At 48.9% G+C, this 15,088-nt stretch overlaps 1 protein-coding gene across 1 annotated transcript in view; it reads left to right on the top strand.

Annotated features, from left to right (window-relative positions):
* Med26 (mediator complex subunit 26) overlaps positions 1 to 15,088 on the top strand; it is a 50,348-nt gene that overhangs the window by 31,250 nt on the left and 4,010 nt on the right. The gene's annotated exons all lie outside the window — the stretch shown is intronic.

Here is a 15,088-nt window from a genome sequence, read left to right as displayed (position 1 = left end):
GTTCAGAAGGTATGGGGGTCACTGTGCATTTTAAGAACCTGGAAGATTTCTGTTAACTTTGATGAGAGGTCAGTCTTTCCACCAGCTGTGTGTATCTTAGGTAAAGAGAGGTGCATTCTGAGGCCAGACACAAGTTGATTAGAGGTAAGATACTGAAGACAGAAGGGAGTCAGACCTCTGGGTGCCAGGGAAGGAGTCTTGGTCTCTTGGTCTAGGTGCTTTAGAGCTGCTGTGCTTGCTACTACCACAGGATAGTAGTCTTGGGCAGCTGAGGGCAGAAAAGAGTTTGCTTCTGTGTTGGGGATTTAGTTATGTGCTTTGGTGGGAGTTTCTTGTGTGTGCTCCAGGACAGCCTGGGGCACTATTTTCTCTGCAGTGCTTAGAGGCCTGGGGCACTGACTATGGGGAAGAGAATAGCCCAGGAACTCCACCCTCACCCTGTCAGGTGCTACCAGGAGACCTTTGTCTAGTCAGCCCAGTGATGTAGGTAAAGGGAGCTTTGAGGGGCATTGCTGGGGTTACCTGGAGCCAAGGAAATTGGTTGTACTTGGAGTGCTTCTCAGAAAGGATGGGAATTGTAACCCACCTCACCTCACTGTATCCTCTGCACTGTGTGTTTTTGAGGTACCCTGCTTCCTCAGGACTAAATGGATTATGGTCCTCTATGACACACTGGCACACCACAGGCTCTCTGATTCTCTTATTTCTCTTCTTCAGCCCTGCTTTCTACCTTCCTCCCCCTGACCTGGTTCTGTGGGTGCCATGGCTTTTACCCCCTGGAACACTGTACTTGTCTCCACCAACAGCAAGGGAGGCAGGGCTTGAGGATTGCTATTCCCTACTCCATGGATGGCCTCAAGGTGCCTGCCTGGATACTATAGCAGGAGGTCATACATACATAGCATAGACACAATTTCAGAAAACTGGAGGCTCGGGGGATTGGGTTGTTTAAACAGATGGAGGCAACATGACTGAGTACCAGGCAAGGATTAACTAGCAAGGGATGTGCATGCACTGCAGTCAGTCTTCTGCATTCCAACCTGAGAAGGCAGGCACTGTCACCCTCATTTGCTCAGAAGTTTTAAATGGAATCTGGACATTGGTTTCTATTTTATTTCCTAATGAATGTATTGTATTTTTATGATTTGGGCTTTATTTCCCTTTTTACAGTAATTTTATATGTATATATATTGGTAGCTTTGGGAAATTAGTTCTAGTCTACCATCTGGGGATAGAACACAGATCATCAGGCTTGCATAGTAAGCACTGTGTCTCCTGAACCATGCTGGCCTAGGATAATTTTCTAAGACAGCGTTTCTCTGTGTAGCCCTGGCTGTCCTGGAACTTGCTCTATAGACTAGGCTGGCCTCCATCTCAGGATCTGCCTGCCTCTGCCTCCTGAGTGCTGGGATTTAAAGGCCTGCGCCACCACCAACCAGCCTTGCTGGTTGTTTCTAAGTTTCGTCTTCAGTATTTCCTATTGTGAAGGACAGTGGGAAACAGGAATGACAGCTGCTCCCATCCAGGAGGAGCTGCCAAATAATTTGACTGTGTTGAACGTGTAGCACATAGGATTGTGCTAGATAGCTGGGGCCACAGAGCCTTCCCTGGGAAGTGGGGGAAGTAGACCCTGCTTTCCATTGGAGGTCACAGCCACCAGTCAGTCCTCAGTCATGTTTTCCATACAGATGTTCTGAAATCACCCAGCTGTCCTTGAGAGAGGTCTAGGCACCTCCATGTCTTAGCTATGTCTAGTGGATTCACAGCTCTGCCACCATGACTTTGTGCTGAGGAAGACCAGGCTTTCAGGACAAGATGTAGGACTGGTCTGGTCAGCCTTTGGGCTAGCTTGTCTCATGACTAGTTTACAGATTTAGGGCTACAGCATAGAGTGAGACTCAGGAGGACCACACCAAAAGAGGGTGGGCAGATGGGAAGGGACAGACAGTGAGCTATGGAGTCTTATCCTAGGCCTCACTTAACCAGCACAGTGGAGAAAGGTCTCAGGAGACTGAATTAGGCCTAGTCACCCTTTTCCTTTAGGAGAGAAGTGGGTTTACTTAAGCCTGCTGGCCTGTCCCAAATCCCAGGAGTAGCCCCACACCGTGTCTTCATGTCCCCAAAGGGATGGATGGTTTAGTAAGACATGGCATTGGCATGCAAGGCCTCTAGTTTGGACAGGTGGCTGAGCCTCCCCTTCTTTGTCTGGGTGCTGTTTGGTTGAGGCTGGGTCAGAAATACTGAAGTAGGAGTTTCTGGGCATTGCTTTTCCATCCCCTACTGGTGGTTAGATGCATACTGCTATGCTTTGTTGCATCAGGGACAAGTGACAAGGACAGGAGGGTAGTCCAGATGCTTTGACAGTCCTGCCAAATCAGAGGGCTTAGCTCCCTGGGGTCCTTTTAGAAGGCAACACATTTATACCCCAACCCCCATAATGGGATCATAGCACTTTGTGCAGCTGAGATTTGAAAACACTTGAAACACTAGCAGTTGCCAGAAAAGAATTTGGATGTTTCCAGCCAACTTGAGCCCACGGGATCAGATTTGTAAGGAAAAACTAAAGAAAGGAAGGAAGTGTGAAGGCACACTTTCCAAGGTGGCTGTGCTGCTGGCCGGCTATTGTGAAAGTGGGACCAAATGGAGCCACGGTGAGGGTTGGCTGTCTTCCTGCAGACGGAGGAGAGCGGTGTGTATACTGTGAGACCTAGATGGTTAGGACACACAGTGAAAGATCGTTGCCGTGCCTGCACTAAGACATGGGAGGCCCCTGGTGACTTGGTTCCCTACCCAGCATGGCCTTTGAGGTTAGGCCTGATGCTGGCCTCTTCACAGTGTACTTTACACTAACATGCCCAGGTTTTTGCAGGCTGTCTTGTCTTGATGACAGGAATCCCAAATCTTTCACAGGGCTCTGTCCTCCAGCTTTTAGCCATGGTGTGCTACATGTCTTTGGAGTAGCTTTGCAGCCCTAACTCTGTTGGCCATGTAATTGGTTCTGGACCAAACCAGAGTGCTGGTATAGTTTCTTAGTCTGACAGGGGTAGGAGCCAGTTTTGTCCTGGTCCACCAGAAGCTGTCCAGTGCCATTGGTCTCTCAGTGCCACATTGCCTGGTGAGCTGTAGTGACTTGCTGGTGTAACACAAGCTTCTCTGTCCACTGCCTTGAGACTTCCCTGTCACCAAGTTCATGCAGTGGTTGTGATGTTTGGTCTGTACCTGCTCCAATGCTTGGCTTTGTACTTCCTACCTCATTACATAACATTTTGGAATCTGCCCATAATTTCCAAGAAGGTAGACTAAAGATAGCATATTTGTGGTCTTGCCAGGACCACTGCTTTGAAATGAAGACTTCCAAAAGCCAGTTGGCCTTGCTGAGCAAGTGTGCCTTGAAAGAGCACTAACCCGCATGATTGACCAAGGCCTCAGTGGGACAGAAGTGGCCTCACTGTGCCTGGCTAAGGTCTCCCCAGCCCACCCGGGACAGCAATCTCTGTGTTCATGAGAATCTCTTGTGTTCCTGTCACCCTTCATGGGCAGCAGTTGGGTACAGGAGAAAGTGTGATGTCCAGATACTGACTTGGTGTTTTCAGGGCTCAGCTTGCCCCAGAGAGAGAGACCCCGAATATTTTAATATTGGAGTAAACCTGATGGAATCCCTGCTGTGCGTCATTGTGACAGGCAGGCTGAGGGGTCTGGGGGGACAGAGAATCAAAAGGTGGGTCTGTTGGGAGAGGCTCTGTGTGCTACCCCCTTGCTGCACACAGCAAGCTTTCATGGTGGATAGGAATGGAGAGGTAGTGTACTGGCTTTGCCTTGGGCCCAGCCTGGGGGATATGCTGGTGAAATGGCCAAGACTTCATCCTGTTGACATCTGCCAGATGTCACTGGGGCCAGTGTCGGGTAATTTGTTCTTTTCTCCTTGCGGCCTGTGATTAGAGGCCCTGTACCATGCCTCATGCTCATTTGTGATGGGCACCAGTAGATCAATGACCCACCCTCAGAGTTGACTGCCCTAATGCAGGCAGGCAGTGTGTGACACGTCTGTGCCATTGTTTTGAGTCTTTGCCATTTTAAAGTTGGGATCTGTAGTGATGTGAGGCAATGGTTAGTAAACAGTTGACTGGGCCCTATGAAACACCCCCGCCCTGTGTTAAGGCTTGTAACCGGTCCCACCTACAGTAGCTACCAGCATCCCTGCTGGAACCTAGGCAAATGCTCTTAGAAATACTGGCAGGGGGAGGGGACAGGAGAAAGGAGACACCCTTTCGGCCTAGAGCTCTGGAGCTGGGTGCTGAGGCTGGGGAATGCCACAGGTGTGAACAGTACTTACCAGGAGGTGACCAGCTAGTTCCTTGCTACATGTGAGTGAATGGTTTTGGCTGCCAAGCATGTAGGCTTGAGGGCCTGTGCTTGTCAGGAGCCATTGTTTTTGACTGGGCACTGCTGGATGGTTATGGCTCTTCTCCCATTACCCTAGGCACCCTTTTGCCTTTCATCCTGTGGTAGTTCTTCAGAACCTGTCACACCCTCCTTCCTCTGGAGGACTCTGAGGCTGACATGAGAGGGCATTCTGTGGAGTGCATATGAACCTGAGCTCTGCACACTCCTTGTACATTTAGGGTTGTCATGGAGATCTGGTGGGGTTGAAACAGGAGCCCTCAGACCACTATTGAGCACAGACGCTGGTGCTGCGTCTCGGACCTTTCCCAGAACTGCTGTGTGCCTGCCCCAGAGGGCATATGAATCCCTTAAAAAGTCCTATTAAACAAGATCCTAGGTCTCTTGTTTGAAGTATGGTGTGGAAACTGGGACTCCCGATGGCTAGACACAGACTCTGCACACCCAGGGTGGGGCAGTGTGCCAGGCACTGAGCTGCTTTCCCAGGGTGGCCGTAGTACCTGCTGCAGGTGCTGTTAAGGGGAGCTCTGATGTTTGTCTGGAAGTTAGAGCTGTCTGCCTTTTCTGGGAAGCTGGGTAGTTGGCTCCTACGCCTGGGTTCTAGGTGTAGTGGAGACACTACAGGCAGGCTAGAGACTAGTCACCTGGCTGAGACGTGACCAGTATAGCTACCGCACAGCTTCTGAGTGCTGATACCTGCCTGACCCAAGGTTAGCCATTCCCATTCATTCCCATTCTGCTGTGGACATGCTGTCTCTAGTGCACAGGTATCTGTAGGGATGTGCTAAGTTCCAGAGGAGGAGCTGGTGCTTGTCAGTGCTGGGGAGTCCGATATGAAGTTGGGAGTGTACGCTGTGTCTTTGGTTGTTGGTCCTTAGACTCCCAAGGTTCTGGATCCTTAGACTGAACTGTTGTCCTTCCTCATTTCACTGGAGAGAGAAAGCCCGAGGGATTTTTCCTTCTGGGGTATGGGGTGCTCATTCCTGTCTTCTGCAACAAAGAAATGTCCCTGCTTTGGCTTCACCGCTCCTACATTTGTGCCATACCTACTTTGCTATGCCTTGCCCCCATTTTTTCCCCAATTTTATTAAACTATAATTGACATACACTAAGCTTCACATTTGAAGTCTGTAGCTAGGTACATTTGTGTGCCCTTTACCATAGGCATGTGACATGACAAACACATCACTGCCAAGAAGCCTTTTCCTGGCCCTCGGTATTATTCACCTTTCCTTTCCCGACCCCCAGGCAACTGCTGCTCTCCTCTGAGCCATTGTAGGTTGGGTTTGCCTTGCCCTTATTAGAATTGTGTAAATCGGGGTTGGGGATTTAGCTCAGTGGTAGAGCGCTTGCCTAGGAAGTGCAAGGCCCTCGGTTCGGTCCCCAGCTCGAAAAAAAGAACCAAAAAAAAAAAAAAAAAAAAAAGAATTGTGTAAATCGTGCAATATCCATGCACACACTCCTTTTTGGGTTAAGTGGGGGACAGTCCTTTTCAGTGTATTGATTTTGAAGATTATCCGTGATATAGTATGTCATGGTTTATTTTGTTGCTGAGTAAAATCCATTCTTTTTTATTATGTGTAAGTATAGGGGAGGAGAATGAGAGAGAGTGAGAGAGAGTGTGAGTGTGAGTTAAGGATGTGTCAAAGTGTGCATGTGAAGGTCAGAAGACAATTTTATGGAATCATCTCTTGCTTTCCACTTTTACGTGAGTTCCAGGGAGTGGAACTCAACAGCAAACACCTTTATCAGCTGAGCCATCTTCCTAGCCACAGTTTGTGTATATGTTGTTAACACTTTGGATTGGTTGGTTTCTTAGTTTCCTTACACGAATGCTTGTGTGGATATGCATTAGAGATCGGAAGACCACTTCTTGGAGTCTGGATTTTGGGGCTCAGCTCAGGTGGCAGGGCTTTCTGTAGCAAGCATCTTGACTTACTGAGTCATATTGTTAGCCCCTTGGGCTGTAATGTCCACCAGGGGTGTTGGAGCACATGCTTGTCATGTCAGTGTTCCTAGGTGTGGAGAGGGAGGATTAGGAGTTTGATGTCATACAGATGAATGAATGAATGAATGAACGAACGAACGAACAAGCGAGCAAACCATTTGCTCAAACCTTGATAAGGTTAGTTCTTCTAATTTTAGCTGTTGAGGGAGTATGTGGTGATTTCTCATGAGTTTCTTAATGACTGATAGATAGTATTGACATACACTGAGTGTGTGTCTGCTCTTTTGTATCTTTCTGGGGTAAATGGGCTTATCACTGCCAGCCACCACCCGCCTCATTTGCCTGGTTATTAAATTAAAAGGATCTTGTTACTGTTGTTTTGTTGGTTTCTGTGGGATGTGCATATGTGTGCATGCAACTCTGTGTGTGTGTGGGTGTGTGGGTGTGTGGGTGCGCGCGCGCGCGCGCAGGTGGAAGAGGGGGTAAGTCAGAGAACAATTTGTAGAACTCTGTTTTCTTGTACTGTGCGTGTCCCAGGGACACACTTGATGACAAGGCGTTATGTGTTGTCTCAATATGATTTATGTGATTTCAGAATCAGCTTGCCACTTTCTCCAAAAGTATCTGCTTGAATTGACCTTGATCTTGCCCGAGTCCACTCTGGATTGGTTTTAGACAGTGGAGTGCAAAGCCTTGGTGTCTGCATTGACATCTGTCTATTTTCTTAGCTGTGTTTGTAAGTTTTCAGTGCTGAGGTTTTATATGTAGTGAGATTCATCCATATGTAATTATCTTGATAATTTTAAAGAATTTAACATAATTTATTTTGTGCATAAGTGGAGGTCATGGGACAGCCTGGGAGTATGGGACTAAACTTGGGTTGTCAGGCTTGGTTGTGCTTACCTTTACTCACTGAGTCATCTCCTGGGCCTTTCATATTTTACTTGCTCTTGTCAGTAGGGGATTGGCTTGGAGTCTTTAACTTGTGAACCTGTGTTGGAAATACTTTGTCCTATAGCTCTGCTCAAATGCCCTAAGAGCTTCACAAGAACTAACATGAACGCAGGGTGTGGCACTCACCCCTCTTTCCTGTTTGGAAGGCCTCTTCTGTCTTTTTGCCTAATTGCATTGGCCAGCACCTCCTGTCCAGAGCTGAGTAGAACTGACTGCCCCTTTCTTATGACTGTTCTCAGGGAGGAGACAAGTGTGATCTTGCTGCCCTGGGACAGGTTCTCTGCTCTCAGTGATTGGGCTTTCCCTTTTGGCCTTACTTACTCTACCCACTTACCCTCCTTTTCAGATGATAGCCACCTGCCCTGTCTCCTCTCCGATGCTTTCTTTTCTTGCTTATTCAAAAGTGTCCTCATCTTACTGGTGACACTAGCAGTGTGGAAGCAGGTATGTGCCAACAGCACAGGGAGATGAGGTTGGTCATGAGCCAGGCTAGCTGGCACCCTGGTGTGTGTAGAGACATATGTCATGCTGAGTAGAGCTCATGGTACTTGGTCCCTGAGCACTGCCTGCCTGTCCCCAGGTTGTTTCCACTAGGTGACAGGGAGCTGTCCAGAGAGCTCCTTGTGTGGTGCCTCCAAAGTGCTTTGGTTACCGTCAGCTGCTCTGATCCCAGCAGATGTGGTGGACGGTTCCAGGTGAATTGCGTAGTGCGTTCTATGCCACTGGTCTTAGGCAGATGGGGTTATGTTGATACTGTTGAGACCGTGGTCCACAGGAGTGGAAGCTGCTTGCCTCCATCTCCATGAGATATGTGGCCTTCTAGAGTGCAGGATTCTCACAGAATAGCTTATGTTCAGTTTAACTTTTTAAATTTATTTTTTGAGATTGAGTAACCTGGAACTTGATATGTAATCCTGGCTGGCCTCAAACTGATGTTCTCCTGCCTCTGTCTCCCTTGGGACTTATTTTTATGTGTATAAGTGTTTTCCTCATGTGTATGTCTGTGTACCACATATATGCCAGTTGCCCTCCAAGGTCAGAAAAAGTTTCTTGAGTTATGGATGATTGTGAGCCTCCAAGTGGGTGCTGGGAAGTTGAACCCTGGCCTTCTGCAAGAACAGATGCTCTTTTCGTAACTGCTGAGCCATCTCTCCAGTTTGCTATTGTGTTTTTATTTGTTTTCTAGCACTCCCTAACTCCATGTTTTGTTTTGGAAGTGGGGTTCTCTCTGTGTCGTCTGGGCTGACCTTAAACTCACTGTACTTCTGAGTGTTGGGATGACAGGCATGTAGCACCAAGTGAACTACCAAGATGTGTGTTAGTGTGAACATGCATGTTAAGTCGGAGAAGAGCTGCCTATCATTGTCGTCCTCTTCATTTTCAAGGCAGTATGTCTCACTAGCCTGGAACTTGCCAAGTAGGCTTGACCGGCTGGCCTAGTGAGCCCCAGGGACCTGCCTGTACCCTACCTCTAGTACTGGGATAGAAGCACACATCTGCACACAAAAGCCAAGAATTCTTTCTCTAGCTCCTAAATAGGCTATTTGACACAACTTTTTTTAAAATACAGTATCCTTCAAAAAGTACAAGCTGTAAAACTATTTATATAAATATTTATTTACCTTTGTGTATGATGTGTACATGGGCAGGCATGTAGAGACTTTCTGTATGATGGAGATGGCCTGGTTAGTACACAGTATGTTGTCTGTGGTTTCCCAGGCTCCCGTGAGAGGAGCTGGGCTCGGGCACCTGGTTGTGCTTTGTGCTGGTGCAGGATGCCAGGTGGCACCCACCATCTGCTCTTAATCAGCCTGAGTACACACACAGCTTCACTGTCTGTGTTCAGCTGGCTCGGGAGTCTGCTTCTTAACAGTTCCTGGAAAGCTGGCTTGCTCTTGTTTGAGATGTGCCTTCTGCACAAGGTGTGGACACAGTACTGTGTTTCCTCCCCCAGTGTTGGGTCATTTCCAGTCTCCTGTAGCTGGTGTTCTTAGCAGCTCTTCTGTCAAAGAGAGGCCAGGTGGAGGAGCCCCAACCAACCTGCTGTCTTCAGACAGTTGGTCACCAAGACCCTTCTGTGAGGATTGATGACAGAAATGGAAAGTTGTGCCTGGCTTGCAAGTTTTCCAGTTATGTGGGTGGAGCAATGGCAAACTCACAGATGACACTTGTAGGAGCTGCATGCACTCAAGAAGGGCTGTGCACTGAACAGAGTCTTCAGAGTCTATTTTGCTACTCTGCTCCTGACCAAAAGCAAAAGGACCCCCACATGTGTGGGTGTTGTATAGAGCCATTCTCTTTGCTCTCGGGTAGCCTGTGTTGCTGAAGAGGCTAATTGTGTGTGCAGACATCAGTTTCTGCTGTTGCTCCATGCTCTGGAGTGCTTTACGGGGCACAATGAGTGGTCTGCATGCTGCTTGCACCCAGGCTGGGTTTCTCATCTCCTGGGCCAAGTTGTGGCATGTGGTGGCACGTTCTGCCTGTCTTGGCTTATTTCAGGGCAGGCAGGGCCACTTGGATTGTGACAGGCTACCTTAGGTGTTGTGTATTCCTCAGGGAGCAGTAGGTCCTGTTTATAGGGAAATGCTTTGTATAAGCGGTGGCAGTGGTTGTGGGGTCTGCCCCACTGTCCCTCGTCTGAGAACACTGTGAGTGGCAAACCTGGCCACACTGAGTTTGAGGCATCCACAGGGTACTGGTGGGGAAAGCTGCCTTAACCAGGAGACCACATGATCCACAAGGCTAATGGCACCGGGGACATGTACCTCACCAGGCTCCCTGACTTATCCAGGCATCAGCAAGGAAGACGAAGAGACTGTTTCCCCCGAGCATGCCCTGCAGCACCCATTCTGTTCATGAGTTCCTTAACAATTTGCAGGCAGTGCACAGCACACTGAAGTCTCACAGATGGCTTGCGGGTGCCATCTGTGGCATGTTTTGGTTTGAAAAGCACAGCTTTCTTGCCAATCAACACTTCTAGAGTCTTTTAGGTTCAGTGAGCTTTGTAAATTTTTGTCTAGACTATTCCTTTAAAAAAAAATAACAAAACAAAACAACAAAAACACCTAAAACCCACCAAGACACTGTTGGATTTTCAAGGGATGTTGGTGTAGGTCCTGAGGACTATGCTGCACAGATGTGGCTGAGGTTTACTGGCAGGCAGTGCCTAGGAGCTCTGGCAGTCACTCCATACATCAGCTTCAGGATACCTACCATTGGGCATGAACTGTGCTGAGATGGTTCTTCAACAGCCCTTGAGAAAGGGCAGACGACACAACACTGAGACCATCTGGAATGCCAACTTCAAGTAGCTGTGTTACCTGTGTGTTTCTCTGCTGTTGCCAGCTGGGGCAAGCACATCACAGGATGCTTACATGCTACTTACTACTCCACCCTACACAGGAAAGCGCCACGCTTTTGCCTTCTGTGGTCCATGTGGACCTTCCTGTCCTGCATGGACTCAGTCTCCTCACTGTAAAATGCACATACTTGGGTCCCATTAGCATCGACGCCTCTGGGAAACAATGGGAACTGCCAGCGTCGGGGATTTTGGTTAGCTGGGGGAGAAGAGGGAGTGGTGAGCTGACCTGTGGGGATACTGGAACTAGACTTGGTGTCTTGGTTTGGTTTCCTGTTTGAGCTTGTAGCTGGAAATTCCCCATGGGTAGTTGTTTCTCAGGCCCCAGGGGTTTACGAGCACAGTCCAGAAGGAGGAATCTGATGGTGCTGTTCTACTCACAGAACTGAGATTCACCATGATGTCTAGTTTCTCCTGCTGAGCTTCATTTTAAAGAGGACTCCAAGCCTTTGCTGGGAAGAGTTTGCAAAGATAGTCTGGTCTTCTGGAGAGGCCAGAGATGAGAGTTGATTCCAGATATGGCCACTGAATGGGCCTTCCCTGCCAGAGGATGGCACAAGGCAGTGCTGGGCAGGACAAGGTTACCCCACCCATCTATGAGAAGCCACCAACCTGGCATCCTCCACTTTGCCTCATGTACCACACAATAGTAATATTCAAAATCCTTTGGGTCGGAAATGATGGCTCCTTTACTCCTCAGCTTGCCCATTCCTCCTTGCTGAGCCTACTGTAGCCCCCAAAACCTGGCCAAAGCTGTGCAGATATCCCTGCCACATGTTCCCACTTCAACGTATGGCAAGCCAATGTATGAGCTGACCTGTGGGGAGACTAGGGCTCTAAGACTTGGTGTCTTGGTTCCCTGTTTCAGCTTGGGGCCAGAAATTCCCCATGGGTAGCCATCCTCTGGCAGGCCTCTCCTGTTCCACTTGGGACTCTGGATGCTGTCAGAGGGATGCAGGAGACCTGCCTGGTGTTCAACCCTGGTGAGGTGTTATAGCTCCTAGGGTATACTTTTTGGCTCAGGTCTGTCAGAGCAGCTCAGGAGCGTCTGAAGATAGAAGACCTTGTACTCTGAGTTAAGTTAGGAAGTCCTGCTGACTGTCCCCAGCCCTGGAGGCACTGGCAGAAAAACACTCATTGTACCTCCACCTCCCAGAGTCTCCTCGAGCCAGATTTAAGCATGAAAGGAAATAGTCACTAGTAGAATAGTCACTGCTTCCTGAGGGGTGTCATTTGCCATGTCTGGGTCTCAGCAATGCCAGACCTGGTGTTTTCTGCCTGGCTTGCTTCTCTTCCTCAGACTCACAGTGAACTGAGCTGTAGGTGTCATGGGTTTGCCTACCAGGAATCGTGAGTCAGCACAGGCTGTAGCCTAGTAGGGAATGAAGCTGAGACTATTTTGGGCCCTTGGATCTTTGTGTATAGATAGGTAGGTCCCTGCCTAATACTTAGTACATGTCATGGGGTGGTACCTTCCTGTTACCGTGACAAAAATGCCCAGCACAATCAATTTAACAGTAGGAAAATATTCTCTCTCTCTCTCTCTCTCTCTCTCTCTCTCTCTCTCTCTCTCTCTCGCACGCACGCACGCACGCACGCACGCACGCACGCAGTGGCCTGACTTTGTCCACTGTTTCTTAATGCTCTATTATTAATATTCATGTTCCATCAGGGCCTGCGATGGTTCCTTGATGCACCCTTGTGTGGAGCCACTGTACGTAGTAGGCATGCACTACCACACTGAATGTCCAGCAATGCAAATGAGTAGGCAGAGCCTGTCACTGATGGGGAAGGGAGGGGAGGCAAGCTTGGCTATATTGCTTGCTAAGGTGATACAGATTGATCTTTGTCTATTCAGGCAGCACTGTATGCAAGTGCATGGCTCGAGGCCGGGTGCCGGAGCACTCCTTTTCGACAGTTGGCAGGGTGCAAGAATACTTGGGCACTGGGAATGAGTAGAAAAGTATCAGGCTATTCTTTTTTTTTTTTTTTTTTTTTTTTAAAGTTTGTGTTTTACCCCCCCGGAGCTGGGGACCGAACCCAATCAGGCTATTCTTGACAGCAGCAAGTTGTAAATAGCTCCCAGGCCTGCTGCTAGGACTTTGAGCTACAGACCTGCCCTGAAGCTGTCTTTCAGAGCACTGCCTAGAACTCCCCAGGCAGAATCAGAACAGCATTCAGGAGATGAGTGGGTGGGTGTTGACCTACAGGTAAGAAGAACAACCAAGAAAAGATAGGGTGTCTGTTATGGTGGTGGCAGTGGATTAGCCTTAACAGCTTTGTCCTACTGGTTGGGCACCTGAGCCTACCTGACAGCTCACTTCTTCTCTTTTTTGCTTTTTACTTAGGCAGGTTAGCTCACCTTAACCACTGCTTTAATGCTTGGGCTACTTATACTGACTACAGAGTGGCCCCAGCAGTGTGGACCTTGTAGGTGTGGCAGGCAGTTCCTTAGGTGAATGACCTACAGCTGCAGGGGGAACACAAGGATTTGGTATTTCCCTCAGGGTCTCCTGGAAGCCCACACTGCTAAGGTGGCCCTTCAGGCAGGACATTGCCATGGGACATTGAGCACCTAGGCAGGGCGCCCCCTGCCTCCAGACCTTGATCCATATAGTCCCCAGAAGGCACTATGGCTGGTCTGTGCGCTGCTCAGCATTTTGGGGGGAGGGGTGTTTTCCTATGTGCCAACCTAATACCTGGTTCCCCTAAGTGTTCTGCCCCCTCCTCCTGTCTGGAGCAGAATGGTGTCTGTCCAAGGACAAGGACTCTCTGTGCTGCCAGGCTACTGGGGCTTGGATCAGCAAGGACTGCTGGATTAGGAGTATGTGGGAACCCAGGGCTCTAAATATACCAGGGTGAGGTCACTGGGTGGAGATGAAGCCATGGAGTAAGCTCAGGAGCCCAGCGGTACCAAGATCCCAGGCCAGGGGACACTTGTCTTTGTCTTCTCTTGGGAATGATCTCTTTGCACACTCTTTGCATGGAATCTCTGGCCATCCCATGTCAGAAGTGAGTATAGGAGCCATGTCTCTAGGTATGCTACCCACCCATGGGGCAACAGGGTCAGTTGTTGTAATGTGGATGTGTTTACAGCCCCAGCCCCAGATGAAATATCACATGTGGAGGCCTTTGTTCCCAAGGAGGGGCCTGCCTTGTTGACAGAGGGATGGCTTAGTGAAAGGCTGTGGGACAGTACAAGGGCTGCTGACTGCTCTCGGCTCACTACAGCTTCTCTCCCAGAAGGCAGAGCCCTGAAGCAAGGGCGGTATGGTGGTTGCCTTCAGTGGAAATGGGCAGACTAGAAAAGCTGGGGGTATCCATGGCCTATAGGCTATTTACCTCCTGGTCTGGGAACCAATCTAGGCCTGGTACCTTACCTGACAAGATATGGCTAAGGTGTGGACTAGAGACAGGAATAATTCTGGGTTATCCATGTGAGTCAGCTCTCTGATATGATCAGGATTCTGGGGCTGGTATTGAAGAGAGAGGTCTGGGACCCCAGGGACATGATGTGCTCCTGAAGCTAGGAACAGCATTTAGGTGACAGTCAGTAAGAAAATAGGGACTAGGACTTGAATTCTGTTGGTGTCTCTTATGAGTAGGTTCTCTAGCCCTAGGCTATGGGTGGGTGAGACAATCAAAACATGAAGGGACTCAGCCAGCAGAGATCAGGACAGCAGGAGACCTGAAGGTCATCTTCTGGTTACTGGGTTGCTGTTGCTTGTGGTATGCCTTATGGAGCAACCTCCTGGGGGCTAGCTGACACCTGCTGGAGCCACTGTGGGGCTGTTCCTCAGAAACAGTCCGTAGGGTTGCAGGTGATACTATATGCTGTCAACATGTGGCACAGAGAGGATGGGGGTGCTTAGAGCTACAGCCGGCCAACTTGTCTACCAAGAGCCTGCAGTGCCATGGTACTATCCCCTGTGCTCTGAACTTCTGAGGAACACCTATTATTCCACAAGTGTAGATCCTCTCCTGCACCCATTTTGGAGCTTACTTTTAACTTGCACATTTCGGTATGGGGTTCACCGAAGTAGTTTGCCATGTACATGTGTATGGAACACATGTGTGCAGCTCAAGTCGGTGCAGGGAATCATCACTTCCGCCTGCTCACTGAGACAGGGTCTCTAAATCAAACCTGGAACTCACCAACATGGCCAGTCTCACTAGCCATATGCATCTTAATATGTTTCTTTTTTTAAGATTTATTTATTATAAGTACACTGTAGCTGTCTTCAGACACACCAAAAGAGGACATCAGATCTCATTACAGATGGTTGTGAGCCACCATGTGGTTGCTGGGAATTGAACTCAGGACCTCTAGAAGAGTAGTCAGTGCTCTTAACCACTGAGCCATCTCTCCAGCCCAGCCACAAACATCTTATAGTTTATGACATCTTGCTTTGTTTCCTCTTGCTCTG

Source organism: Rattus rattus, chromosome 13 (assembly GCF_011064425.1).
Source record: "Rattus rattus isolate New Zealand chromosome 13, Rrattus_CSIRO_v1, whole genome shotgun sequence".
NCBI lineage: Eukaryota > Metazoa > Chordata > Mammalia > Rodentia > Muridae > Rattus > Rattus rattus.
The sequence above is the reverse complement of the archived record's forward strand: the minus strand, read 5'-3'. Positions and strand labels throughout refer to the sequence as shown.